Consider the following 27,457-nt stretch of genomic DNA (forward strand, 5'->3'; position numbering starts at 1 on the left):
AACATTTATTTTTGATCAAAATGCATTTTTTTGGGCAGAAATGCCTTCTGGAACATGTCATGTGCCTTATCAACAAATGTGTATTCCATCCATAAATACGAATATAATTGTTAAATTACGAGCCTAGTTGGTTTAGCCATGGAAAAAGAAAGGAACCTTCCCACTAGCCATGATTGGCTGAGATAATGGATGGTCTGACCATGGCGGGAGATGCGTTTGGATTGGTCTGCCATGTAGCATGCTTCTGTCTATAACGTGAGCTGTTCATTATGTGTTGACAGTCCTTTCTACCGTGCCGTTTTTTGAAAGATATACTGTTAGCCATCGAGGACTACAAAGGTTTAGCTACTTTTCTCAACAACATTGATGCCCTGAATTTAGCAGGCGCTATCGACAGATCAGTGTGAACCGGAGTGACTTGACACAACGCTGGCCAAACAAGATGTAGCTACAAACAAAACAGAGTTAAATGGATCCAGTCTGCCAAGAAGCATTCATCCATGTATACGGGTAAGAGTCTTGCTACATTTTCAGATACAAGTTTCAAATTTGGTCAGAAAGTCGTTTTTATTGTTAGTTAGCTAGTAAACGTTAGCTTGCTAGCTCGCCAGCTAACATAGTGTATGATCTGTGTGGTAATATTATTAGAATCAGAAATCTAGCTAACATTGAACCCAGATTATTATCTTTAGCTACCTGCAGATTCATACTACAGCTATGCCAATGTTTGTATTGGTAGTAGTATGGGATTATGTTGGTTCATTGTTTAGCTAGCTAGCTACATGTCTAAACAAAAGACTCCACTTCGGCCGGATTATTACATGACCCATCAAATTAGCCAGGTGTGTCTGGGGGTGATTACGACCATCTATTGTAATTCATGAACATGTATACATGTCTAGACAATAGTGACCCATCCACTTAGCTAGATGTGGCTGGGGGGTGGTTATAGTATTTCCTTCACATGACCCCCCCACACACACATACACACACGAGAGAGAGATTCCTCTGAGATGTTCAGTTGAATTAGTCTTGAAGCCTGATTATTCATTCTTCCGTAATGCAGCCTTCAGTGGCCACTAAATTAGTTGCAGCACTTTCCCTAGGGCTTATTTTTGCTTTACTTGGTATATAAACTCCTATATATACAGTTGAAGTGGAAGTTTACATATACCTTAGCCAAATACATTTAAACTCAGTTTTTCACAATTCCTGACATTTAATCCTAGTACAAATTCCCCATTTTAGGTCAGTTAGGATCACCACTTTATTTTAAGAATGTGAAATGTCAGCATAATAGTAGAGATCATGATTTATTTCAGCTTTTATTTCTTTCATCACATTCCCAGTGGGTTTACATACACCCAATTAGTATTTGGTAGCATTTCCTTTAAATGGTTTAACTTGGATCAAATTATTTTAGGTAGCCTTCCACAAGCTTCCCACAATAAGTTGTCTGAATTTTGGGCCATTCCTCCTGACATAGCTGGTGTAACCGAGTCAGGTTTGTAGGCCTCCTTGCTCGCACACACTTTCAATAGGATTGAGGTCAGGGCTTTGTGATGGCCACTCCAATACCTTGGACTTTGTTTTCCTTAAGCCATTTTGTCACAACTTTGGAAGTATGCTTGGGGTCATTGTCCATTTGGAAGACCCATTTGCAACCAAGCTTTAACTTCCTGACTGATGTCTTGAGATGTTGCTTCAATATATCCACATAATTTTCCTTCCTCGTGATGCCATCTCTTCTGTGATGTGCACCAGTCCCTCTTGCTAAAAAGTATTTAGTCAGCCACCAATTGTGCAAGTTCTCCCACTTAAAAAGATGACAGAGGCCTGTAATTTTCATCATAGGTACACTTCAACTATGACAGACAATTTCTTTTTTAAATCCAGAAAATTACATTGTAGGATGTTTTAATGAATTTATTTGCAAATTATGGTGGAAAATAAGTATTTGGTCAATAACAAAGGTTTATCTCAATACTTTGTTATATATCCTTTGTCGGCAATGACAGAGGTCAAACATTTTCTGTAAGTCTTCACAATGTTTTCACACACTGTTGCTGGTATTTTGGCCCATTCCTCCATGCAGATCTCCTCTAGAGCAGTGATGTTTTGGGGCTGTTGCTGGGCAACACGGACTTTCAACTTCCTCCAAAGATTTTCTATGGGGTTGAGATCTGGAGACTCCAGGACCTTGAAATGCTTCTTACGAAGCCACTCCTTCGTTGCCTGGGCGGTGTGTTTGGGATCATTGTCATGCTGAAAGACCCAGCCACGTTTCATCTTCAATGCCCTTGCTGATGGAAGGAGGTTTTCACTCAAAATCTCACAATACATGGCCCCATTCATTCTTTCCTTTACACGGATCAGTCGTCCTGGTCCCTTTGCAGAAAAACAGCCCCAAAGCATGATGTTTCCACCCCCATGCTTCACAGTAGGTATGGTGTTCTTTAGATGCAACTCATTCTTTGTCCTCCAAACACGATGAGTTGAGTTTTTACCAAAACGTTATATTTTGGTTTCATCTGACCATATGACATTCTCCCAATCTTCTTCTGGATCATCAAAATGCTCTCTAGCAAACTTCAGACGGGCCTGGACATGTACTCGCTTAAGCAGGGGGACACGTCTGGCACTGTAGGATTTGAGTCCCTGGCGGCGTAGTGTGTTACTGATGGTAGGCTTTGTTACTTTCGTCCCAGCTCTCTGCAGGTCATTCACTAGGTACCCCCGTGTGGTTCTGGGATTTTTGCTCACCGTTCTTGTGATCATTTTGACCCCACGGGGTGAGATCTAGCGTGGAGCCCCAGATCGAGGGAGTTTATCAGTGGTCTTGTATGTCTTACATTTCCTAATAATTGCTCCCACAGTTGATTTCTTCAAACCAAGCTGCTTACCTATTGCAGATTCAGTCTTCCCAGCCTGGTGCAGGTCTACAAGTTTGTTTCTGGTGTCCTTTGACAGCTCTTTGGTCTTGGCCATAGTGGAGTTTGGAGTGTGACTGTTTGAGGTTGTGGACAGGTGTCTTTTATACTGACAACAAGTTCAAGCAGGTGCCATTAATACAGGTAACGAGTGGAGGACAGAGGAGCCTCTTAAAGAAGAAGTTACAGGTCTGTGAGAGCCAGAAATCTTGCTTGTTTGTAGGTGACCAAATACTTATTTTCCATCATCATTTGCAAATAAATTCATAAAAAATCCTACAATGTGATTTTCTGGATTTTATTTTCTCATTTTGTCTGTCATAGTTGAAGTGTACTTATGATGAAAATTACAGGCCTCTCTCATCTTTTTAAGTGGGAGAACTTGCACAATTGGTGGCTGACTAAATACTTTTTTGCCCCACTGTATATAAACTGAGAGAGACATACTGTACAGAGATGGAGCGACAGAGAGACAAAAATAGGAGAGACATATAGACAGAGAGACCGTAGTACCGTAGGCTTAGCTCCTGTAAGCTCTAAAGAGGTGGGAGATCTTACTCATCCACAGCAGGACTATTATGAATTTCCGACAAGTCTGTTGTTCAGGCTGAAGATAGTCCTATGTCATTTCACATGCCACTCCTACCCTAACAGTGCTGATTTGTGCAGATGAGGACAATCCTAAGGGATCCCTCTGCACACGCGCTCTATTCATTACCCAACAGAGGTTACCTCAGCGACCAGGGGTCAGAGCCGTGTGACCTTGCATAGCTCTCTATCCTTCTGGGGTGAGAGAAGCAACACAACATCCTGGGAAGACGTCACACCCGTGTGATGTGTCAACGTGTGGATTTCTGTGATTTCCCCTGATGGATTTATTACAATATTCATATGACACATATGGCAAATGCGATTTTTGTGCAGTGAGTACATCCTATCAAAGCACAAGACGTTCATAGATGTCAGAGAAGATGATACACAACTGTACATGACCAAAAGTATGTGAACACCTGATCATCGAACACCTCATTCTATAATCACGGGCATTCATTTGGAGTTGGTCCCTCCTTTGCTGGTATAACAGCCTCCACTCTTATGGGAAGGCTTTCCATTCGAAGTTGGAACATTGCTGCGGGGACTGTCTTCCATTCAGCCACAAGAGCATTAGTGAGGTCGGACACTGATGTTGGGCTTGCAGTTGGCGTTCCAAATCATCCCAAAGGTGTTTGATGGGTTTGAGGTCAGGGCTCTGTGCAGGCCAGTCAAGTTCTTCCACACCGATCTCGACAAACCATTTCTGTAAAGATTTCCTTTCCCTGAAACTAAAAACAGCCCCAGAACATTATTCCTCCTCCACCAAATTTTACAGTTGGCACTAGGGTAGCGTTCTCCTAGCATCCGCCAAACCCAGATTCGTCTGTCGGACTGCCAGATGGTGAAGTATCACTCCACAGAACGCGTTTCCACTGCTCCAGAGTCCAATGACGGCGAGCTTTACACCACTCCAGCCGACGCTTAGCATTGCACATGGTGATCTTAGGCTTGTGTGCGTTTTCTCAACCATGGAAATGCATTTCATGAAGCTCCCGATGAACATTTATTGTGCTGACGTTGCTTCCAGAGGCAGTTTGGAACTCGGTAGTGAGTGTTGCAACCGAGGACAGAATTTTTACTCTCTACGCACTTCAGCACTCGGCAGTCCCGTTCGGTAAGCTTGTGTGGACTGCCACTTTGCAGCTGAGCCATTGTTGCTCCTAGACGGTTTCACTTCGCAATACAGCACTTTCAGTTGACCGGGGCAGCTCTAGCAGGGCAGAAATTTGACGAACTGACTTGTTGGAAAGATGGCATCCTATGACAGTGCCACTTTGAAAGTCAATGAGCTCTTCAGTAAGGCCATTCTACTGCCAGCATTTGTCTATGGAGATTGCATGGTGGTGTGCTCGATTTCATACACCTGTCAGCAACGGGTGTGGCTGAAATAGCCAAATCCACAGTATACCTAGTCTACCTTAATGTTGTATGAAATTAAAATAATGCTTAATCCAATGTCGTTTATAAGTCTTGTTTATGCCTGCATTTGTGTTTTGATGTGCTTTTATTCTGCAAGAAATTAGCAGAAGATTCATAGCAGTTTCTATTTGTCCTCTACATACCTGCCCTTGGTGGGGCAACTTGAGTGGAAACAGTGAGACTGAAAAGTATCCTGGGCCATGTGAGAGATGGCTCAAGTGATGTTTACAGAGTGGGGGAGAGAAGGGACACAGCCTCACATTGGTTCTATTTTCTCTTCAGGTAGAGGGCATCAGAACCCACTAAATCATTCCACACAAACTGCAGCACAGAAGTGACGCACAACTGTCTATCTCCACATTTATCATGCAATAAAAGCTGAGGGATGGTAAGCAAAGCCAAGAGAGGGGGAAAAAGAAAGAATTGTACATTTCACGCCACATGGAATTTATCAATTTTGTCACATAGCAGTACATGAAGTGCTGTTCATTGGTCCAGTAGTTTGGTATCATTCCATTCTCCATCAAAGTCATTTCCCTGTTCAAAACAAGTCTATATGCCTCTCTGTCTGGTGCGTCAATGGTTTATAAAGTGCTGCCTAATAGAAGTTAGTTTCATGCGGGTTCAGCAGTAATGATTTTCTTGGTCTACTGACTTCTGTTCACAATGTCTTTAAAAAAATATGTTTTCCCCCAGAGCCAGGATGCATAATTTTTACAAAACTAATTTGTCCCCAAGCTGCTAACATGCAGTATCTGCCTTGTCTTGCCGTTCTAAGTGCTGCGGGACAAGCAGGACCTGAAGGACAGGATTGATTTATGAATCTGCCTCCCTCTGCCCGGAGGTGTGGATAAACCACTCGTCACATCGCTTCTCATTGCCAATATTGATTGGACCGTATTTCAGGATGGGCGGCTGTGACCTCAGACACTGTTACAGATTGCCTGACTGTCACTCACTCCAGTTTGGGGTTGTACCCCTCACCAAAGCCCATAATGTCGGCCGCATGAGATGCACTCTGTGATTATTCAGGTGCATACTCTCTCTCTCTCTTTCTCTGGACAACAGACTGCAGCCACTTTGCTTTTACTGCATCGTGAATATGTTCTTTTGAAAGGTAGGCAAACACTGAATGCCAACACAATCTTTACACAATGGATTGAACACACATACTGTAGTCTCCCCACATCAAGTAACGTGCTGTAGTGTATACTACTGAGTAATTAACAGCAAATCAATCAAATACAAATAGCTGCCTTAGGTATAGATTCCACATAAGTCATTTTCTGTACACTATAACATATGGTTAGTACATAGACTGCAGTAGTCTCCAAAAACCCAATTAGCTGTGAAATCCAACTGGACTTAGCTAGGCCAGCCAATGCCCCCAGATATGCTCTGAGAGATTCTTAGGGAGAACAGTGCTTGTTTCAACCTGGTTCAAGCAGAGGCTGGTTCTGTAAACCCTAGTAACCTCAGTTTAAAATGAAGATTTCTGGACATTTGTGTACTTTGTGCACCATTATGTGTGTGTGCATTTTTGTCTGTAATAGTTCTGGAAGCGTGACAGGTGTGGCAGGTGAAGCCGTTACCCACACAGCTGGCCATGCTGTGTCCACCTGCTCCCTTATTGGCAGGTGACGTGGTGAGGGCTGGCCGTCGCCATGGAGAACGGAAGGACAGTGACAGGGCCACCTGGCGGCATCCTGGAGGACCACAGGGAGAGCAGGAGGAGAGCGTTTAGTACCCCAGGAGTAGTGAGCTCCGTCAGCAGCACCTCACCATCACATGGGAAAACTGGCACAGGATGCAACTGATAATTACCTTAATTAATTATCTCACTAGCTTTTAAAAGCCTGCACGTTCACTATTTTTACCACAGGACTCAGTGGTTTGCAGGCCCTGCGAGTGTGTGGGTGTGTGTATGTATGTGTGTGTGTATATGTCTACACATGCAGTTTAAGCCTCAATGGTCCAGAGTTATTTCTGTCTTGTTTGCCAGCCTTTCATTTGAACGCCTCCTCTGAACCTCCCCCTTTAATGTGTCTATACAGTAATAGCTCCTGTGATTCTGTATGCATCAGTGTGGATGTGCTGTTGCGTTTCTAATGCTACACTGAAGCCTCTAGTTATACCATGTTTGTACTGCCAGTCAGCGGCCACAACGTGACTATCAGGATCCCCGCTAGCACATACAGGCACTCACTCACTCACTCACTCACTCACTCACTCACTCACTCACTCACTCACCCACTCACTCACTCACCCACACGTATACACGTGCACCCCCTCACGCACGCTCAGTAGATGGCAGACAACACAAGGACCAGTGGATGACTAATGGCCTAAGCACCAGCAGTAGAGTGACGTGCATGCTGAAGAGAATGCTCCTGACTAAACAAATATCCCGAGGAGGAAGTGGCATTACCTACTCTCATAGATACGGTATCCAAGCAGAGACACGGTGGTGTACTGCACAGTGCATTTGATCCAATCCACGAGGATGCGGGTGAAAGAGAGGCACTGGATGCACAGTGGCATGTTTCTGCTGAGGGAGGAGGTGTCATGAGACACGGATGCGTCTAAAACCGAGGGAACCCCTGCACGAAGCACACGGAGATGTTCCGTTTCACAATGGAAGGCCTCACACTGGTCGCAAAATGCATGGCATCCAATCGGATCTTTTGAGTGAGGCGTGGGATAGCGCAGATTTACTCTACAACAGCATGCCCATTGGCTCAGAGAGGAAAAGACAGCTCAATCCCACCCTGGGGGGAAGGGGGTGGTGAGGGGGAACACAGCATGGAGAGAGATGCAGGGGAAAGCATCATAAATTGAAAACGGTGTGGCAAAATACTGATCTCCACCAAAGTAACAATTAGAATGGACCAAGAAGGCATAGAAAGCGGAAAAGGGGACCGTATTAGACAGTTAAGGCTTATAATACAGTTGCCATGGAGATGAGCAAATCTCCCAAGCCTCGTCATCTCTCTGACTCCTCCCGTGAACACGGGGATAAAAATAGACATGGGCAGAGAACAAAGAGCTATTTAAAAAAAAGAACTAATTAAGAAGAAAGGATTGGGTTGAAAAGGGGGGGACACATGATGGGGGTGTGATGTGTATGGGAAGTGTGACACAGCCATGCTCTGCTTTAAAATGGCGGGTCAGATTGAGTGACAGGAGCAGCCTGATTGTCTGGGCAAGGAAACCCATCATTACCACTTCCATTTATTAAAGCAACAGAGCTGTCTGGGTCTGGTTGGGGTAGTACTGCCTCCTGGGCCCCAGCTGGGCCCACACACACTGGGGTCTGGCTGGGGTAGCACTTTCTCCTGGGCGCCAGCTGGGCCCACACACACTAAGATGGAAAGGTTGACTCAACTACTATATGGCACTGGTATGGGTCTATACTCCTATAGCATAAACACAATCACTAAATGTATATAGTCCATGATGCCTATAGTACGTAGCATACCGTCTCAAACACAGTATGTAAAGGGTCATTATGCATAAGACTGTGACATAGACTTTATGAGCCTTCTTAAAGAAGTACTTAATTGATTTCAAAGTGTTTTTACTGGATTTCAAAGCCTAAATCACTCTGATTCAAAGGGCAGGATGAACATCGGCAGGTTTGAGTCCCTCCAGGAATTTGCTTTGACACCCCTCGTGCGGTTGATACACACTGAGTGTACAAAGTATCAGGACACCTTCCTAATATTGAGTTGGACCCCCTTGTTCCCTCAGAACAGCCTTGAATTGCTGGTGCTTGGACTCTACAAGGTGTTGAAAGCGCTCCACAGGGATGCTGGCCCATGTTGACGCCAATGCGTCCCACAGTTGTGTCAAGTTGGCTGGATGTCCTTTGGGTGGTGGACCATTCTTGATACACATAGGAAACTGTTGAGCGTGAAAAACCCAGCAGCGTTGCAGTTCTTGACACACTCAAACCGTTACACCTGGCACCTAGTACCATACCCCATTCAAAGGAGCTTAAATATTTAGTTTTGCTCATTGACCCTCTGAATGGCACACATACACAATCCATGTCTCAATTGTCTCAAGGCTTAAAAATCCTTCTTTAACCCGTCTCCTCCCCTTTCATCTACACTGATTTGAAGTGGATTTAACAGGTGACATCAATAAGGGACCATTGCGTTCACGTGGATTCACCTGGTCAGTCTATGTCATGTTTCTAATGTTTTGTAAGCTCACAAAACCCTCAGATAATGCCAGAAGCACACAGAAACGCTAGCCACATTCAATGACATTTTCGGTGGTATGACTCATCAAGCGCTTTACTTTTAATTTGTAATATTTAATCTAATATTCAGATTTTGAGATACAGCACTGGACAGTTACATAAAAACATACTGTACTGGCGAGTTTGAAGTATGGCATAAAGTTGAAATCCCGCTGCCACGATGTAATATAATGTCAAATTCAGCAACATTCCCATAAAGTTCTCCTCACCCCTATGAAGCGGAATGCAGACGTGTTCATGTGAAAGGGCAGAGTCTTTGTATTCTGGGATTGGCTGGCGCAGGGGGGCTGAGGGGGACTCCTCTGAGGGCGCTGACCCGCCCTCTCAGAGTCACACAGAGTGGCAGCTGGCTCTGACTGACGGGACACTGCTAATGGGATGCCCAAACCCCTTCACTCATGTCCCCTTGTCAACCCCCCTCCCCTTCACTCCTGTCCCCTTGCCACCCTACTCCCCTTCACTCCTGTCCCCTTGCCTCCCCCCCCCCACTCCTGTCCCCTTGCCTACCCCTCCCCTCCACTCATGTCCCTTTGCCACCCCACTCCCTTTTACTCCTATCCCCTTGTATACCCCCTCCCCTTCACTCCTGTCCCCTTGTCTACCCCCCTTCACTCCTGTCCCCTTGTATACCCCCTCCCCTTCACTCCTGTCCCCTTGTCTACCCCCTCCCCTCCACTCATGTCCCCTTGCCTACCCCCCTTCACTCATGTCCCCTTGCCACCCCCTCCCCTTCACTCATGTCCCCTTGCCTACCCCCTCCCGTCCACTCATGTCCCCTTGCCTACCCCCTTCCCCTCCACTCATGTCCCCTTGCCTACCCCTCCCCTTCACTAATGTCCCCTTGCCTACCCCCTCCCCTTCACTCATGTCCCCCTGCCCCCCCCCATTTCTGTACCCTGCCTACCCCCTCCCCTTCACTAATGTCCCCTTGCCTACCCCCTCCCCTTCACTCATGTCCCCCTGCCCCCCCATTTCTGTACCCTGCCTACCCCCTCCCCTTCACTCATGTCCCCCTGCCCCCCCATTTCTGTACCCTGCCTACCCCTCCCTCCAATCATGTCCCTTTGCCACCCCACTCCCTTTTACTCCTATCCCCTTGTATACCCCCTCCCCTTCACTCCTGTCCCCTTGTCTACCCCCCTTCACTCCTGTCCCCTTGTATACCCCCTCCCCTCCACTCATGTCCCCTTGCCTACCCCCCTTCACTCATGTCCCCTTGCCTACCCCTCCCCTTCACTCATGTCCCCTTGCCTACCCCCTCCCGTCCACTCATGTCCCCTTGCCTACCCCCTTCCCCTCCACTCATGTCCCCTTGCCTACCCCCTCCCCTTCACTAATGTCCCTTGCCTACCCCCTCCCCTTCACTCCTGTCCCCTTGCCTACCCCCTCCCCTCCACTCATGTCCCCTTGCCCACCCCCTCCCCTCCGCTCATGTCCCCTTCCCCTTGTGCCTACCACCTCCCCTTGACTCCTATCCCCTTGTCTACCCCCCTTCACTCCTATCCCCTTGTATACCCCCTCCCTTCACTCCTGTCCCCTTGTCTACCCCCTTCACTCCTGTCCCCTTGTATACCCCCCCCTCCACTCATGTCCCCTTGCCTACCCCCTCCCCTTCACTCATGTCCCCTTGCCTACCCCCTCCCCTCCACTCATGTCCCCTTGCCTACCCCCTCCCCTTCACTAATGTCCCCTTGCCTACCCCCTCCCCTTCACTCATGTCCCCTTGCCTACCCCCCTCCCCTCCACTCATGTCCCCTTGCCTACCCCCTCCCCTTCACTCCTGTCCCCTTGCCTACCCTCCTCCCCTCCCCTCCCCTCCACTCATCTCCCCTTATCTACCCCCTCCCCTCCACTCATGTCCCCTTGCCTACCCCCTCCCCTTCACTCCTGTCCCCTTGCCTACCCCCTCCCATTCACTCATGTCCCCTTGCCTACCCCCTCCCCTTCACTCCTGTCCCCTTGCCTACCCCCTCCCCTTCACTAATGTCCCCTTGCCTACCCCCTCCCCTTCACTCCTGTCCCCTTGCCTACCCCCCTCCCCTCCCCTCCCCTCCACTCATCTCCCCTTATCTACCCCCTCCCCTCCACTCATGTCCCCTTGCCTACCCCCCTCCCCTTCACTCCTGTCCCCTTGCCTACCCCCTCCCCTTCACTCCTGTCCCCTTGCCTACCCCCTCCCTCCACTCATGTCCCCTTGCCTACCCCCTCCCCTTCACTAATGTCCCCTTGCCTACCCCCTCCCCTTCACTCCTGTCCCCTTGCCTACCCCCTCCCCCCTCCCCTCCACTCATCTCCCCTTATCTACCCCCTCCCCTTCACTCATGTCCCCTTGCCTACCCCCCTTCACTCATGTCCCCTTGCCTACCCCCTCCCCTTCACTCCTGTCCCCTTGCCTACCCCCCCCCCTTCACTCATGTCCCCTTGCCTACCCCCCCTTCACTCATGTTCACCCCCTCCCCTTCACTCATGTCCCTTGCCTACCCCTCTCTGCCATCCATTCCTGTCCCCCTCCCTGCCCCCTCTCCCTTCCATTAATGTCCCCCTGCCCCCCCATTCCTGTACCCTGCCTATACCCTCCCCTCCACTCATGTCCCCTAGCCTACCCCCTCCCCTCCACTCATGTCCCCTTGCCTACCCCCTCCCCTTCACTCATGTCCCCTTGCCTCCCCCCTCCCCTCCACTCATGTCCCCTTGCCTACCCCCTCCCCTTCACTAATGTCCCCTTGCCTACCCCCTCCCCTTCACTCATGTCCCCTTGCCTACCCCTCCCCTTCACTAATGTCCCCTTGCCTACCCCCTCCCCTTCACTAATGTCCCCTTGCCTACCCCCTCCCCTTCACTAATGTCCCCTTGCCTCCCCCTCCCTCCACTCATGTCCCCTTGCCTACCCCCTCCCCTTCACTCATGTCCCCTTGCCTACCCCCCCTCCCCTCCACTCATGTCCCTTGCCTACCCCCTCCCCTCCACTCATGTCCCCTTGCCTACCCCCCTCCCCTTCACTCCTGTCCCCTTGCCTACCCCCTCCCCCCTCCCCTCCACTCATCTCCCCTTATCTACCCCCTCCCTCCACTCATGTCCCCTTGCCTACCCCCCTCCCCTTCACTCCTGTCCCCTTGCCTACCCCCTCCCCTTCACTCATGTCCCCTTGCCTACCCCCTCCCCTTCACTCCTGTCCCCTTGCCTACCCCCTCCCCTTCACTAATGTCCCTTGCCTACCCCCTCCCCTTCACTCCTGTCCCCTTGCCTACCCCCTCCCTCCCTCCCCTCCACTCATCTCCCTTATCTACCCCCTCCCCTCCACTCATGTCCCCTTGCCTACCCCCTCCCCTTCACTCCTGTCCCCTTGCCTACCCCCTCCCCTTCACTCCTGTCCCCTTGCCACCCCCTCCCCTCCACTCATGTCCCCTTGCCTACCCCCTCCCCTTCACTAATGTCCCCTTGCCTCCCCCTCCCCTTCACTCCTGTCCCCTTGCCTACCCCCCCCCTCCCTCCCTCCACTCATCTCCCCTTATCTACCCCCTCCCCTCCACTCATGTCCCCTTGCCTACCCCCTCCCCTTCACTCCTGTCCCTTGCCTACCCCCTCCCCTTCACTCATGTCCCCTTGCCTACCCCCCTTCACTCATGTCCCCTTGCCACCCCCTCCCCTTCACTCATGTCCCCTTGCCTACCCCCCTCTGCCATCCATTCCTGTCCCCTCCCTGCCCCCTCTCCCTTCCATTAATGTCCCCCTGCCTACCCCCCATTCCTGTACCCTGCCTATACCCTCCCCTCCACTCATGTCCCCTAGCCTACCCCCTCCCTCCACTCATGTCCCCTTGCCTACCCCCTCCCCTTCACTCATGTCCCCTTGCCTACCCCCCTCCCCTCCACTCATGTCCCCTTGCCTACCCCCTCCCCTTCACTAATGTCCCCTTGCCTACCCCCTCCCCTTCACTCATGTCCCCTTGCCTACCCCCTCCCCTTCACTAATGTCCCCTTGCCTACCCCCTCCCCTTCACTCATGTCCCCTTGCCTACCCCCTTCCCTTCACTCATGTCCCCTTGCCTACCCCCCTTCACTCATGTCCCCTTGCCTACCCCCTCCCTCCACTCATGTCCCCTTGCCTACCCCTCCCCTTCACTAATGTCCCCTTGCCTACCCCTCCCCTTCACTAATGTCCCCTTGCCTACCCCCTCCCCTTCACTAATGTCCCCTTGCCTACCCCCTCCCCTTCACTAATGTCCCCTTGCCTACCCCCTCCCCTTCACTCATGTCCCCTTCCCCTTGTGCCTACCCCTCCCCTTCACTCATGTCCCCTTGCCTACCCCCTCCCCTCCACTCATGTCCCCTTGCCTACCCCCTCCCCTTCACTAATGTCCCCTTGCCTACCCCCTCCCCTTCACTAATGTCCCTTGCCTACCCCCTCCCCTTCACTAATGTCCCCTTGCCTACCCCCTCCCCTTCACTCATGTCCCCTTCCCTTGTGCCTACCCCCTCCCCTTCACTCATGTCCCCTTGCCTACCCCCTCCCCTCCACTCATGTCCCCTTGCCTACCCCCTCCCCTTCACTAATGTCCCCTTGCCTACCCGCTCCCCTTCACTCATGTCCCCTTGCCTACCCCCTCCCCTCCACTCATGTCCCCTTGCCTACCCCCTCCCTTCACTCATGTCCCCTTGTGCCTACCCCCTCCCTTCACTCATGTCCCTTGCCTACCCCCTCCCCTTCACTAATGTCCCCTTGCCTACCCCCTCCCCTTCACTAATGTCCCCCCCATTTCTGTACCCTGCCTACCCCCTCCCCTCCACTCATGTCCCCTTCCCCTTGTGCCTACCACCTCCCCTTCACTCCTGTACCCTTGCCTACCCCCTCCCCTTCACTCATGTCCCCCTGCCTACCCCCTCTGCCTCCCAATCCTGTCCCCCTGCCACCCCCATTTCTGTACCCTGCCTAACCTCCTCCCTCCACTCCACTCATGTCCCCTTTCCTACCCCTTCCCTTCCATTCCTGTCCCCCTGCCTACCTGCTATCCCTTCCATTCCTGTCCCCCTGCCTACCCCCTCCCCTTCACTCATGTCCCCCTGCCTAACTCCTATCCCTTCCATTCCTGTCCCCTTTCGTCCTCCCTCCCCTCCATTCCTATCCCCTTTCCTCCCCCTTCCCTTCCATTCCTGTCCCCTTTCCTCCTCTCTCCCCTCCATTCCTGTCCCACTGCCTACCTCCCTCCCCTTCCTGTGCCAACCTCTGAGCTACTGGGATTCCTGAGTTCCCCTCCTACTGCACCACAGTTTTATTTACAGGCACATCCACAATTCCCCAATAACTTTGCTTACTTCCAATACGCCACAAGGCACAGCTAACACATGACCAGCTGGTAGATAGAGTATATCAGTGGGCTAATGAAGCCAGAGCTGGGGGAGAAAAATACTTCACGTCTAAGCTGCTATAAGTCCACCACCTCCATTTTTCACTATGCCTACTTTATTAGGAAGAGTCAGTAAGCGTGAAGAATGAACGGCACTACAGTGCATCGCCCACAGCAGCACTCAGCCAAGCATTATTTGGCTGATTATCTTGGTGTGGATCTCATGCTCTGAGGTTTGGTGTTGAATGAATTATCATCACTATTGGCAGTTGTCATTTCATTAATGCCCCCTCATTGACAATGTGAGACCAGAATTGTATGTCATTTCTATTTAATCACAAAAAAACAGTGTAATTAACAACATTTTACACACTAGATGTGTATTCGTAGTAACAAAAAAAATGGTTGTTTCCTCACTTCAGAAGAGAGAAGAAAAGGCAGTGACTAACCCATGGGGTTGTTTTGTGTCAGAAGAGTGCAAACTGTAGTGTCGGTCTGTCTGTCTGTCTGTATGCTGTGATGATAAGGTATGGGTCTTCCCCAGAGCAGTAAACACCCTCCCCCCAATTCATAAAGTATCCGTCTCCCCTGTAGCCTGTATGACAGCCTCTATTCTCAGCAGCCATCACTCCCTTGTCTGCACACCAAGTTATGATGATTATCCTAACATGGGTGCATCTCTACTTCCTCATCCCTCCATCCCCGGGAGTCCTGCTGCTGCTGCTTAGCTGAGCAGCACATCGATTAAACCTCTGCAGCACCACCTGCTGGATACTGCATTGGCACAAAAAAAACTGGAAAAATAATCATCCAGCCCTCATGTTTGTCTGACTGCCTGTTGCCTGCAGTACCACCATGGTCCTCTGGAGGGTGTCTCAACCCTCTGTCCTTCACCCTCACCACGAGATTACATTATTTTAGTTTAAACATGCAGTCAGGCGCACAGAACAGCGGGAACGTTATCCTAGTCAGCGCCATTATTAGTGCAATGCCCCTTAAAGTGTTGCTCTGTGCTACCCAGTGGGGCGGGGTAGGGGTACACCCCCCCCCCTCCTCCCTTCCCCATGGGCTAGGTCTGTCTGCTGTGCGCTGCTCTGCGGCCCGTCCCGTGCCCCCTGCCTTCATGCCTTGAACCTCATGCGCCCACCGCTGTCTCAGTGGGTTGGGCTTGAGAACTGCAGGGCAATCCCATTGTGCTGGCCTCTGATTAGAGGTGATTTCCTCTCCACCATGGCCATGTGGTCGCAAATAACTGCAGAGAGAGAGAGCAGAAAATGCCCAGAGAGAGAGAGAGAGAGAGAGAGAGAGAGAGAGAGAGAGAGAGAGAGAGAGAGAGAGAGAGAGAGAGAGAGAGAGAGAGAGAGAGAGAGAGAGAGAGAGAGAGAGAGAGAGAGAGAGAGAGAGAGAGAGAGAGAGAGAGAGAGAGAGAGAGAGAGAGAGAGAGAGAGCTGAATGGACTCTAATCCCGGCCAGTGATTATTTTCACAAGGTTTCTTGACCTACAGAGGGAGAGTCTTTTTATTTTTTTGCATTGTGGGATGAAACAGATTTATAGTGTGCCCATAGGGGGTGTTCTACAGTATGAACACCAAAACAACAGCAACATAGAAAGAGTATAATACAGAATATGAGGTCCGGGCATGGGACCATGCTGCATATTCGGGAAGTGGACTAACACCCAAATTATACAGTCCGATATTAGATATGGACATACTGATTATGAAGGGGAACGATTTAGTCGAGTGTTTTCATTTCAAGGGATGTAGCGTGAAGACATAATGCCATTTAACTGCAAGCGAATAATGTTTGGGATTTAATTACAAGTTTGATGTGCAGTACCAGTCAAAAGTTTGGATACACCTACTCATGCAAGGGATGTTCTTAATTTTTTTTTTCTTTCTACAATGTAAAATAATAGTGAAGACATCAAAACTAGGAAATAACACATCAAGTCATCTAAAAACCAAAAAAAGTGTTAAACAAATCAAAATATATGTTATATTTGAGATTCTTCAAAGTAGCCACCCTTTGCCTTGATGACACCTTTGCACACTCTTGGCATTCTCTCAACCACATTCACCTGGAATGTATTTCAATTAACAGGTATGCCTTGTTAAAAGTTCATTTGTGGAATGTATTTCCTTCTGCGTTTGAGCCAATCAGTTGTATTGTGACAAGGTAGGGGTGGTATACACATGATAGCCCTTGGTAAAAGACCAAGTCCATATTACGGCAGGAACAGTTCAAATAAGCAAATAAAAACAACAGTCCATAATTACTTTAAGACGTCAGTCAATCCGGAAAATGTCAAGAACTTTGAAGGTTTCTTCAAGTGTAGTCAGAAAAACCATCAAGCACTATGATGAAACTGGCTCTCATGAAGACCGCCACAGGAAAGGAAGACCCAGAGTTACCTCTGCTAACTTCATCCCAAATAAATGCTTCAAGTTCAAGTAACAGGCACATCTCAACATCAACTGTTCAGAGGAGACTGTGTGAATCAGGCCTTCATGGGCGAATTGCTGCAAAGAAACTACTATTAAGGGACACCAATAAGAAGAAGAGACTTGCTTGGGCCAAGAAACACAAGCAATGGACATTAGACCGATGTAACTCTGTCCTTTAGTCTGATGAGTCCAAATTTTGAGATTTTTGGTTCCAACCGTGTTTTTGTGAGACGCAGAGTAGGTGAACAGATAGTCTCTGCATGTGTTGTTCCCACTGTGAAGCATGGAGGAGGAGGTGTGATGGTGTGGGGGTGCATTGATAGTGACACTGTCAGTGACTTATTTAGAATTCAAGGCACACTTAACCAGCATGGATACCACAGCATTCTGCAGCGATATGCCATCCCATCTGGTTTGCGCTTAGTGGGACTATCATTTGTTTTTCAACAGGACAATGACCCAAAATACACCTCCAGGCTGTGTAAGGGCTATTTGACCAAGGAGAGTGACGGAGTGCTGCATCAGATGACTTGGCCTCCACAATCATCAGACCTCAACCCAATGGAGATGGTTTGGGATTAGTTGGACCACAGAGTGAAGGAAAAGCAGCCAACAAGTGCTCAGCATATGTGGGAACTCCTTCAAGGCTGTTGGAAAAGCATTCCTCATGAAGCTGGTTGAGAGAATGCCAAGAGTGTGTGAAGCTGTTATCAAGGCAAAGGGTGGATAATTTAAAGAATGTCAAATATAAAATATATTTAGAGTTGTTTAACACTTTTTGGTTACTACATGATTCCATACAGTATGTGTTATTTCATAGTTTTGATGTCTTCACTATTATTCTACAATGTAGAACATAGTACAAATAAAGAAAAACCCTTGAATGAGTAGGTGTGTCCAAACTTTTGACTGGTACTGTACATGAATTAAAAGTATGCATCATCTAATTATATTTAAACATCGATTCTGGAAATAGTTAATAGTAAAGCCAATGAAAACAGGTCCTGGAAATAGTATGGTGAAGTAGTCTTATGTAGCCTATAGCTTTGTAACCCTGAAGCAATATTCTTATCTTATGGAAAGAGAAACAAAAGTAGGTTACCTCTTTGTCTTGGAAGCAGAAAACAAAGTTAATATATTCAGAAAGTATTCAGACCCATTGACTTTTTCCACATTTTGTTACGTTACTGCCTTATTCTAAAATGGATTATTAAACTGTACCCCCCCCTCCCCCTCCTATCAATCGACACACCATAATGACAAAGCAAAAACTGGTTTTTAGAAATGTTAAAAAATATTTAGAAAAATAAACTGAAATATCACATTTACATAAGTAAGTATGTAAATAAGTAAGTATTCAGACTCTTTACTCAGTACTTTGTTGAAGCACCTCTAGCAGCGATTACAGCCTCAAGTCTTATTGGGTATGGTGCTACAATCTTGGCACACCTGTATTTGGGGAGTTTCTCAAATTGTTCTCTGCAGATCCTCTCAAGCTCTGTCAGGTTGGATGGGGTGCGTTGATACACAGCTATTTTAAGGTCTCTCCAGAGACGTTTGATTGGGTTCAAGTCCGGGTTCTGGCTGGGTCACTCAAGGACATTCAGAGACTAGTCCCGAACTCCTGCATTGTCTTTGCTGTGTGCTTAGGGACGTTGTCCTGTTGGAAGGTGAACCTTCGCCCCAGTCTGAGGTCCTAAGCGCTCTGGAGGTTTTCATCAAGGATCTCTCTGTACTTTGTTTGTTCAATTAATCTTTCACTCGTTCCAGACGTGACACTTGGCATTCAGGCCAAAAAGTTCAATCTTGGTTTCATCAGACCAGAGAATCTTGTTTCTTATGGTCTGGGTATTTTAGGTGCTTTTTGACAAACTCTTGAGTGGGCTGTCATGTGCCATTTACTGAGGAGTGGATTCCATCTGGCCACTCTACCATAAAGGCCTGATTGGTGGAGTGCTGCAGAGATGGTTGTCCTTCTGGGAGGTTCTCCCATATCCACAGAGGAACTCTGGAGCTCTGTCAGAGAGGACATCGGATTCTTGGTCACCTCCCTGACCAAGGCCCTTCTCCCCCGATTGCTCAGTTTGGCCGGGTGGCCAGCTCTAGGAAAAGTCTTGGTGGGACCTTATATGGACAGGTGTGTGCCTTTTCAAAGCATGTCCAATCAATTGAATTTACCACAAGTGATAAAGTTGTAGAAACATCTCAATGGAAAACAGATCAATGGAAAAAGGATGCACCTGAGCTCAATTTCGAGTCTCCTATCAAGGGGTCTGAATCCTTATGCAAATTAGGTCTTTATGTTTTTTAGTCATTTTACATTTGCAAACATTTCTAACAACATGTTTTCGCTTTGTCATTATGGGGTATTGTGCATAGATTGATTGAGAATGTTTTTTTTTTTTTTAAAGGCTGGTACGTAACAAAATGTGAAAAAGGGGTCAAGGGGTCAGAATACTTTCTAAATGCACTTTTATGGACATGTTTATTGTTTATTTCTAATACCCCTCAGCATCTGTCTGTCAGACAGCCCACAATAAAAGTATGTTTCAGGGGTGAACTCCGACAAGAAATAAAAATGATAATTGATCATGAATGAAATGAGTTTCATTTGTGGGCTTCTGGGGTGGTGCAGCGGTCTAAGGCACTGCATCGGAGTGAGGGGTCACTACAGACTCGGGTTTGAGCCCAGGCTTTGTCACAGCCGGCCGTTACCGGGAGACCCATGAGGCGGCGCACAGTTGGCCCAATGTCATAAGGGTGAGGGGAGGGTTTGGCCGGCCGGGATTTCCTTGTCCCGTTGTGGCGGGTCGGGCATCTGCAAGCCTCCGACACATTGGTGCGGCTGGCCTCTGGGTTAAGCGAGCAGTGCGGCTTGGCAGGGTCACGTTTCGGGGGACGCAGGGCTCTCTGCCTGGGGCTTACAGTGATTTTCCATAGAAGTATCTCATAAAGAGAAAAACAGAAGAGAAAAACAGACTCTAAAAGTTTCACTCCGACCCGAGTGCCTCCTAAGTAATAAGTTAAATTTAAATATATATTTTCCTGTCTACAATGAGAATAGTTTATTAGGAAGTGACAAACAAGCATGATAATGTGCTGTTGTATAAAGAGCTCACTTTCCTCCCCTCAGAGTCAGTATGAAGGCTGTCTCGGGCGTTGTGGGACCTGGCATCAGAGGGAATGTTTGAGTTGAGTATGACCTGGCTGTGGAGCTCACATCCTGTATTTCCTCCTCCTCAAAATCCAACAGCCACTTCACTAAATCTACCTGTGTACAGAACTGTAAAACTTCGAGCTACATCCCTGAGCCAGGAGATTTCTCTTTGAGGAATCCCAGGTTTTGAAGTGAATGAAACAAAAAAAAAACAAATCCATCCAGGGGAATAAAAGTTTCTGTGAGCGGGTGCTATTTATAGGTGATTCACTTAATTTCACAGCATAGAACATTTTCTTTACATCAGGGAGGATAATTGACTCAGGCCATTTAGGCCAAGGATCGATACTTATTTGGTCATTTTGATTGCATTACTTGGCAAATTAGTGAAAATTGAGCTGAATGTGCCAGCGATCAATGAAAAGCTCTGTCAATTGTCAGGAGTAACACACACACACACACACACACACACACACACACACACACACACACACACACACACACACACACACACACACACACACACACACACACACACACACACACACACACACACACACACACACACACACACACACACTAAAGCTTCCTGGCTCCTCCGCAGTGCTTCCCATCTCAGCTTAGTATTCAGGCTGTATTGGCTCGCATGATTAAATGATCATGTGGGTTGAGATCCAGCAAGACGATTGGAGATAGTGATAGTGTAGTACGGGCCGAGAAGAGGCAGAGGAGGAGGAGGAGGAGGAAGAAGAAGTAGAAGAGGAGTGGTAAAGTAATGTGAGAAGGAAGAAATAGGCCAAGGCTAATCCCCAACATTAGAGCCCAGCATATGATTAGGGGGAGAGGGAGAAACTGCATAACTAACTCAAATCCCATGAAGTCCTAAAAATAATAGGATATTTGTCTGTCCTTTGTGACCTTTTCCACTTTCTCAGAGAAGCGTTTATTTTGGTAAACTGCCAAACACGAAAACTTATTCAGACTAAAAGCTTACTAGGACCACTTGTCTTAACCAATGCTTCATCAATGCTCATGGAACTATTATCATGCTCCATGATTACAGTACGTGTTAGAGCATGCATGTACATGCATATTTATAGATTTTTTTGTTAAATAAAATATTTTACTAGGCATGTCCGTTAAGAACATATTCTTATTTACAATGACGGCCTACCCCGGCCAAGCCCTAACCCGGACGACGCTGGGCCAATTGTGTGCCGTCCTATGGGACTCCCAATCACTCCCGGTTGTGATACAGCCCAGGATCGAACATGGGTCTGTAGTGACGCCTCTAGCACTGAGATGCAGTGCCTTAGTCTGCTGCGCCACTCGGTTCTGTGTGTGTCTTTTAGAGTGTGTGTGCGTCTTGAGAGTGCGTGTCTGTGTGCAGATGTCTTTGTTGTGCAGTGAATGCAGAACAACAAGCCAGCAGCAAACCCAACAGGAGAAAAGCCAAAACCCAGCTATCTTGAAGGACTGCGGTATGAAATGATTTGCATAAGCCTCCTTTCATCTGAAAGCTGGGAAGAAGTTTATGAACCCCTTTATATATTTACTATTTCACTGTGCCAAAGACCTATTTTTGCTAGAATACAATAGCATCCTAGCTAAATGATGAAACCTTTTTCTGTGGCACACTAACTGAGGCAAAGGGAGTCACTTTGGGCTCATGGGGCTGATTTATACCAAATTCCCAGCATCTCACAGTCCTGCTCACTTAGATCGAATGAGGAATCCAGGCCCATTTGTCATTGTGGCTGGCCATCGCCGGGGTAAAGCACCTGTATCAGTCTGCTGAACCTGCTCATTACATTCTCCCCCATGTTGTTGATACACACACACACACACACACACACACACACACACACACACACACACACACACACACACACACACACACACACACACTTCAAAATATTCCCAATAAATGTCTAGCTCTGCTCCGCAAAGCATGTTATGGTTTTTGGCACAGGCTTGCATACGAACGGCTGAAAATTATTGATGAGGAAGTGCATGTGTTTCCCGTTGTGATTTCTTGTGCAAATGTGCATCAACGTTGCTATACATGCCTTGCCGAACATGCACCTTGAGGTGGTTCAGCGTGAGTGAGTGAGTGAGTGAGTGAGTGAGTGAGTGAGTGAGTGAGTGAGTGAGTGAGTGAGTGAGTGAATTATGAGTGCTCCTTGGTGTAGCTCTAAACCAATAACTCTCCTCCTTCACTGCTACAATCCATTCCCCACCCACCCAAAACCTGTTCAGGTGACTGTTGACAGAGGCTGTATTGGTCCTGTGGTTTCATATCAATACAGGAGATTCCAGAGCTGACATGAATGTGATGAGTGTATCCAAGCCTGTGTGCTTCCCCCTTTAATGATGCCTTGGGGGTCCTGATGCTGAACATCCCTGTCAGCCTCTTCCTGTCTGCCACCAAGAAGATCTACCTGGGTTCCAGTTTGAGGAGGAGGCTACATACAAACCTTATTAGGCTGATTACTGCATAAGACCACACCAGTCTCACTGTAGCTCGCAGGTTGACATGAGCTGTCAAAGCAGCCCAAAAATACTGTGCAGCTGGACTGACTACAGCAAATGTTGAGGAGACTGAGTGTTGCGAAAGAGATGAGACTGAATCCTTCCCACTCTCTGGGTTTGTCTGTGCCAAGCTGGCCAAGATGGCCTGATGTGGTGGGAAGGGCTGGAGGCAGAAGGAAAAGCCATAGCACAATGCCTCACCCCCACCAGCACCCTCAAAGGTGCTACTGCACACTCCGCTATGGGGGCAGCTCCATTTCAAAGGACAGCAGTCTAATGCACAGAGAAGGCTCTCATGTACTGTACATGCATACACTTACTATTAGTGCCGTGCTAGCCTATATGTCCCTGCTAGAATTCAGTTTGTACAGATTCTCAATTTATAAGCCTCATCGATCTTTGTCAACTCAGGCCATTTAAGTCCATTAAATAAGGCGTAAAAATGTACCAACTCAATTTCAACCAGATGTCAAATTGGTGCCTGAAATGTGTTTCATTTAGTCATCTGGAAAGGAGGGGGGAAACAAGTCTAAAAAAAAATATCAATATCCATTTGTACACCCAAGGAAGGCAAGTGAGGGATTGGCCCGTTTAAACAGAGACAAATCTACAGGCTAGATTCAGAAATCACAATGTTAACAGAAGATTAAGCTATTCATCAGTCCAAACGCCACACAATGCCATCACACCAGTGTCTCAGTCAGTGGTAGTCTACATTATGAAAACCTTTGGAGAGGGTTAACTTTATTTCCTTCATTACCATCTTGCTGTAAGCTTTCGGCTGGGAACTGCAGGCAATATGAAATTACCCATAAATCATGAAACGCATGAACTGAATCTGCAACAAAGGGGCAGACAATATGTGTGCAATAAATATTGAATAAGGTGGGGAAAACACAAATAAATATGGGCAGAGCGGGAAACTGGGATTTTCCAATAACTTCTATTTGAAGTGTATCTGAGATTAAAATATAGGTTATGAGCTATGGAGCACTTGTATCTGTTAAAAAGGGACGCTTTTGAGGAAAGAAGATGCGTACAATGTAGTGTAATGAAATTCCTCAAACATTCAAAAGTAAGGATTGTTGCAAATGATGGTATCAATAGTGATAGAAGAAATGTAAAAATCAGAAAAAAATAAAATACAATAAGCAAGCACTGCACATGTGAAATAAACGATCAAATAACGAAGGGACATATTTGCTAAGTTTCAACTTGTGACACCGTACCAGCAACAATCTTCAAAAAAAAGAGTTCCAAAAGGGTTCTTTGGCTATCACCATAGGAGAACCCTTTTAGGTTTCAGGTAGAACCCTCTTCAAAAGGCTCTCCTATGAGGACAGCTGAAGAATCCTTTTAGGTTATAGATAGCAACTCATTTTATAAGGGTGAAGGAACTAGAGGAAAATAAAATAACACTTCATTTGAATCCGCTGTCATAATACCTACATAACCCTGCCATAGGACTTATGTAACAGATGTCATTTTAGGAATCATAACAACTGATGTCATCTCAATACTGTATGGCAATGGCATGAGATTGTGAAATTAGAATTCAATGTCATTTGTCATAATTTAACATCAGCTGTTATGACTCTTCGTGACATCTGTTATGTCAGTCCTATGACAGTGTTATACACTCGAAAGCATTACAATAGAGATGTCAATTGGAGTGCAAATGAAAATAGAATTCTTACAATAGCACAATCAAGGTCAAGTTAAAGTTGACCTCAACATAACCAAATGGGTGGGAAAAGACTGCCCTCAAATCTATATGAAAAACCAATGACTACTGTCACGTTCTGACCTTAGTTCTTTTGTTATGTCTTTGTTTTAGTATGGTCAGGGCGTGAGTTGGGTGGGTTGTCTATGTTTGTTTTTCTATGAGTTGGTATTTCTGTGTTTGGCCTGGTATGGTTCTCAATCAGAGGCAGCTGTCAATCATTGTCCCTGATTGAGAACCATACTTAAGGCTGCTTGTTTTCACCCTTGATTTGTGGGTGATTATTTTCTGTGTCTGTGTGCTCCACACGGAACTGTTTCGGTTTTTTGTTATTTCACGTTGTTATTTTGTATTTTTCTGTGTTCTATTAAAAGTATCATGAACACTTACCACGCTGAGCATTGGTCCTCCGATCCTCCCTACTACTCCTCGTCAGAGGAGGAAGAAGACCTTTACAACTACAGTACAAATGCAGCTAGTTTTGTCTCTAAGCTATTAAAGGCTTAGCGAATTCACTATAGGTCTGTGACATGCTCTGTAAACAAAAAAAAAGGTTGTCACTAACATTATTATTCTCCTGGCACTGTGTACAATAGATCACATCCATCTGCTAACTAAATATCGCTAGTGACAGAAGCTTTGATCCACGGACACAGGTTGGCAACTCATCATGACATGTTAGTTTAATTACATTAGAGGTTGACCGATTAACGACAGATTTTTTTTACGGTTAACTAGTCCAACGCTCTACCCACCTGCCTCACGAGGAGCCTGCCTGTTACGCGAATGCAGTAAGAAGCCAAGGTAAGTTGCTAGCTAGCATTAAACTTATCTTATAAAAAACAATCAATCAATCATAATCACTAGTTATAACTACACATGGTTGATGATATTACCAGTTTATCTAGCGTGTCCTGCGTTGCATATAATTGATGCAGTGCGCATTCGCGAAAAAGGACTGTCGTTGCTCCAACATGTACCTAACCATAAACATCAATGCCTTTCTTAAAATCAATACACAGAAGTATATATTTTTAAACTTGCACATTTAGCTAAAAGAAAGGTTAGCAGGCATTATTAACCAGATGAAATTGTGTCACTTCTCTTGCGTTCATTGCACGCAGAGTCAGGGTATATGCAACAGTTTGGGCCGCCTGGCTCATTGCGAACTAATTTTACGTAATTATGACATAACATTGAAGGTTGTGCAATGTAACAGCAATATTTAGACTTAGGGATGCCACCCGTTAGATAAAATATGGAACAGTTCCGTATTTCACTGAAAGAATAAACGTTTTGTTTTCGAAATTATAGTTTCCGGATTCGACCATATTAATGACCTAAGGCTCGTATTTCTGTGTGTTATTATGTTATAATTAAGTCTATGATTTGATAGAGCAATCTGACTGAGAGATGGTAGGCACCTGCAGGCTCGTAAGCATTCATTCAAACAGCACTTTCGTGCATTTTGCCAGCAGCTCTTTGCAATGCTTCAAGCATTGCCCTGTTTATGACTTCAAGCCTATCAACTCCCGAGATCAGGCTGGTGTAACCGATGTGAAAAGGCTAGCTTGTTAGCGGGGTGAGCGCTAATAGTGTTTCAAACGTCACTCGCTCTGAGACTTAGTAGTTGTTCCCCTTGTTCCCCTTGCTCTGCATGGGTAACGCTGCATGGGTGGCTGTTGTCGATGTGTTCCTGGTTCGAGCCCAGATAGCTATACTATACATCCAATAGTATATGAAATACAAATCGTATAGAGAGAAATAGTCCTATAATTCCTATAATAACTACAACCTAAAACTTCTTACCTGAGAATATGTAAGACTCATGTTAAAAGGAACCACCAGCTTTCATATGTTCTCATGTTCTGAGCAAGGAACTTAAACGTTAGCTTTCTTACATGGCACATATTGCACTTTTACTGTCTTCTCCAACACTTTGTTTTTGCATTATTTAAACCAAATTGAACATGTTTCATTATTTATTTGAGGCTAAATTGATTTTATTGATGTATTATATTCAGTTAAAATAAGTGTCCATTCAGTATTGTTGTAATTGTCATTATTACAAAAAAAAAATCAAAAAAAAATTGGCTGATTATCGACCTCTAAATTACATCTCAGAAAAGCCACTATGTCTTAATAATGGAGGTGTTCATTTTGTGGCTTACTACATGGTAAGCACCTTTGCGGAAACTAACTGAATCATGAACAGTGTGTCTTTCCTGTTCATCTCAAAGCAACCGCCATGTTCTGTACTTCTCTCTCTCTCTGCCACAGAGACGATGACTGACATTCCCTTTACATCACTGTGCGCTAAATGCGTAAATCAATACCTTGCGTCAACTCCTTTCCAGGAAGTAAAATAAGGCTGGACTTTGAGGGAGAGACAACAGTGTATAATGTAATGAGGGTGTGGGTCATCACGTCTATACAAGGCAATCAGCACTTTGCTTGGAACCAGTCTCTTATAAAGGCCAATGATTTATGCTCCAGCATACTGCGATTGAGTTCCCTGTGCATTTAAAAGTGGTCAGAATCAAACGCGTTCCGCTTGTCTGTTAGAGCCATCCTTCCTCCTGTCACCTGGCTCTAGCCATAGACATGTGGTCAGCTCTGATCTCTGCCCAGAGGTGTGCAGCATGAAAAGCAGCCCAGAGAACCCATAGGCAAACACAGGAGGAAAAGCTCCTCTAACCTTTTGAGACAGCAATGTGCTCTTGAAGATTTCGAGGTTTGGATCGAGTCAGTGAGTCGACTCACTTCAGAAAATGACCCCGTCATCTTAAAATCTCGCTCTCATGTCACCTCGGCTGTACTATCACCTATTTGCCACACTGCTTTGAGTGGAAGGCTCGGTCCGCCATAACTACCTATTGGAAGCCAATGCTATCTGCTGTCCTAAATAGATTTTCAACAGTCCTTTGATTACGCTGAGAAACAAGACCAAACACATGATTAAGCCTTTCAAATCAATGTCAAGAGGAATACGTTTTATTTTTGGAAGTCTGCATCCATCTCATCCCAGTGACAATCTCTTTGAT

At 46.6% G+C, this 27,457-nt stretch overlaps 1 protein-coding gene across 1 annotated transcript in view; it reads left to right on the forward strand.

Annotated features, from left to right (window-relative positions):
* The first annotated feature begins 271 nt into the window (after positions 1-271).
* The window catches only part of LOC118390331 (gamma-aminobutyric acid receptor subunit alpha-3-like), a 177,290-nt gene continuing 150,104 nt past the window's right edge, over positions 272-27,457 (forward strand). The window contains exon 1 of the mRNA XM_052457320.1: positions 272-510. The gene's annotated coding sequence lies outside the window, so the exon portion shown is untranslated. The remainder of the gene's footprint in view (positions 511-27,457) is intronic.

The sequence above is a fragment of the Oncorhynchus keta genome, chromosome 11 (genome assembly GCF_023373465.1).
Source record: "Oncorhynchus keta strain PuntledgeMale-10-30-2019 chromosome 11, Oket_V2, whole genome shotgun sequence".
Lineage (NCBI taxonomy): Eukaryota > Metazoa > Chordata > Actinopteri > Salmoniformes > Salmonidae > Oncorhynchus > Oncorhynchus keta.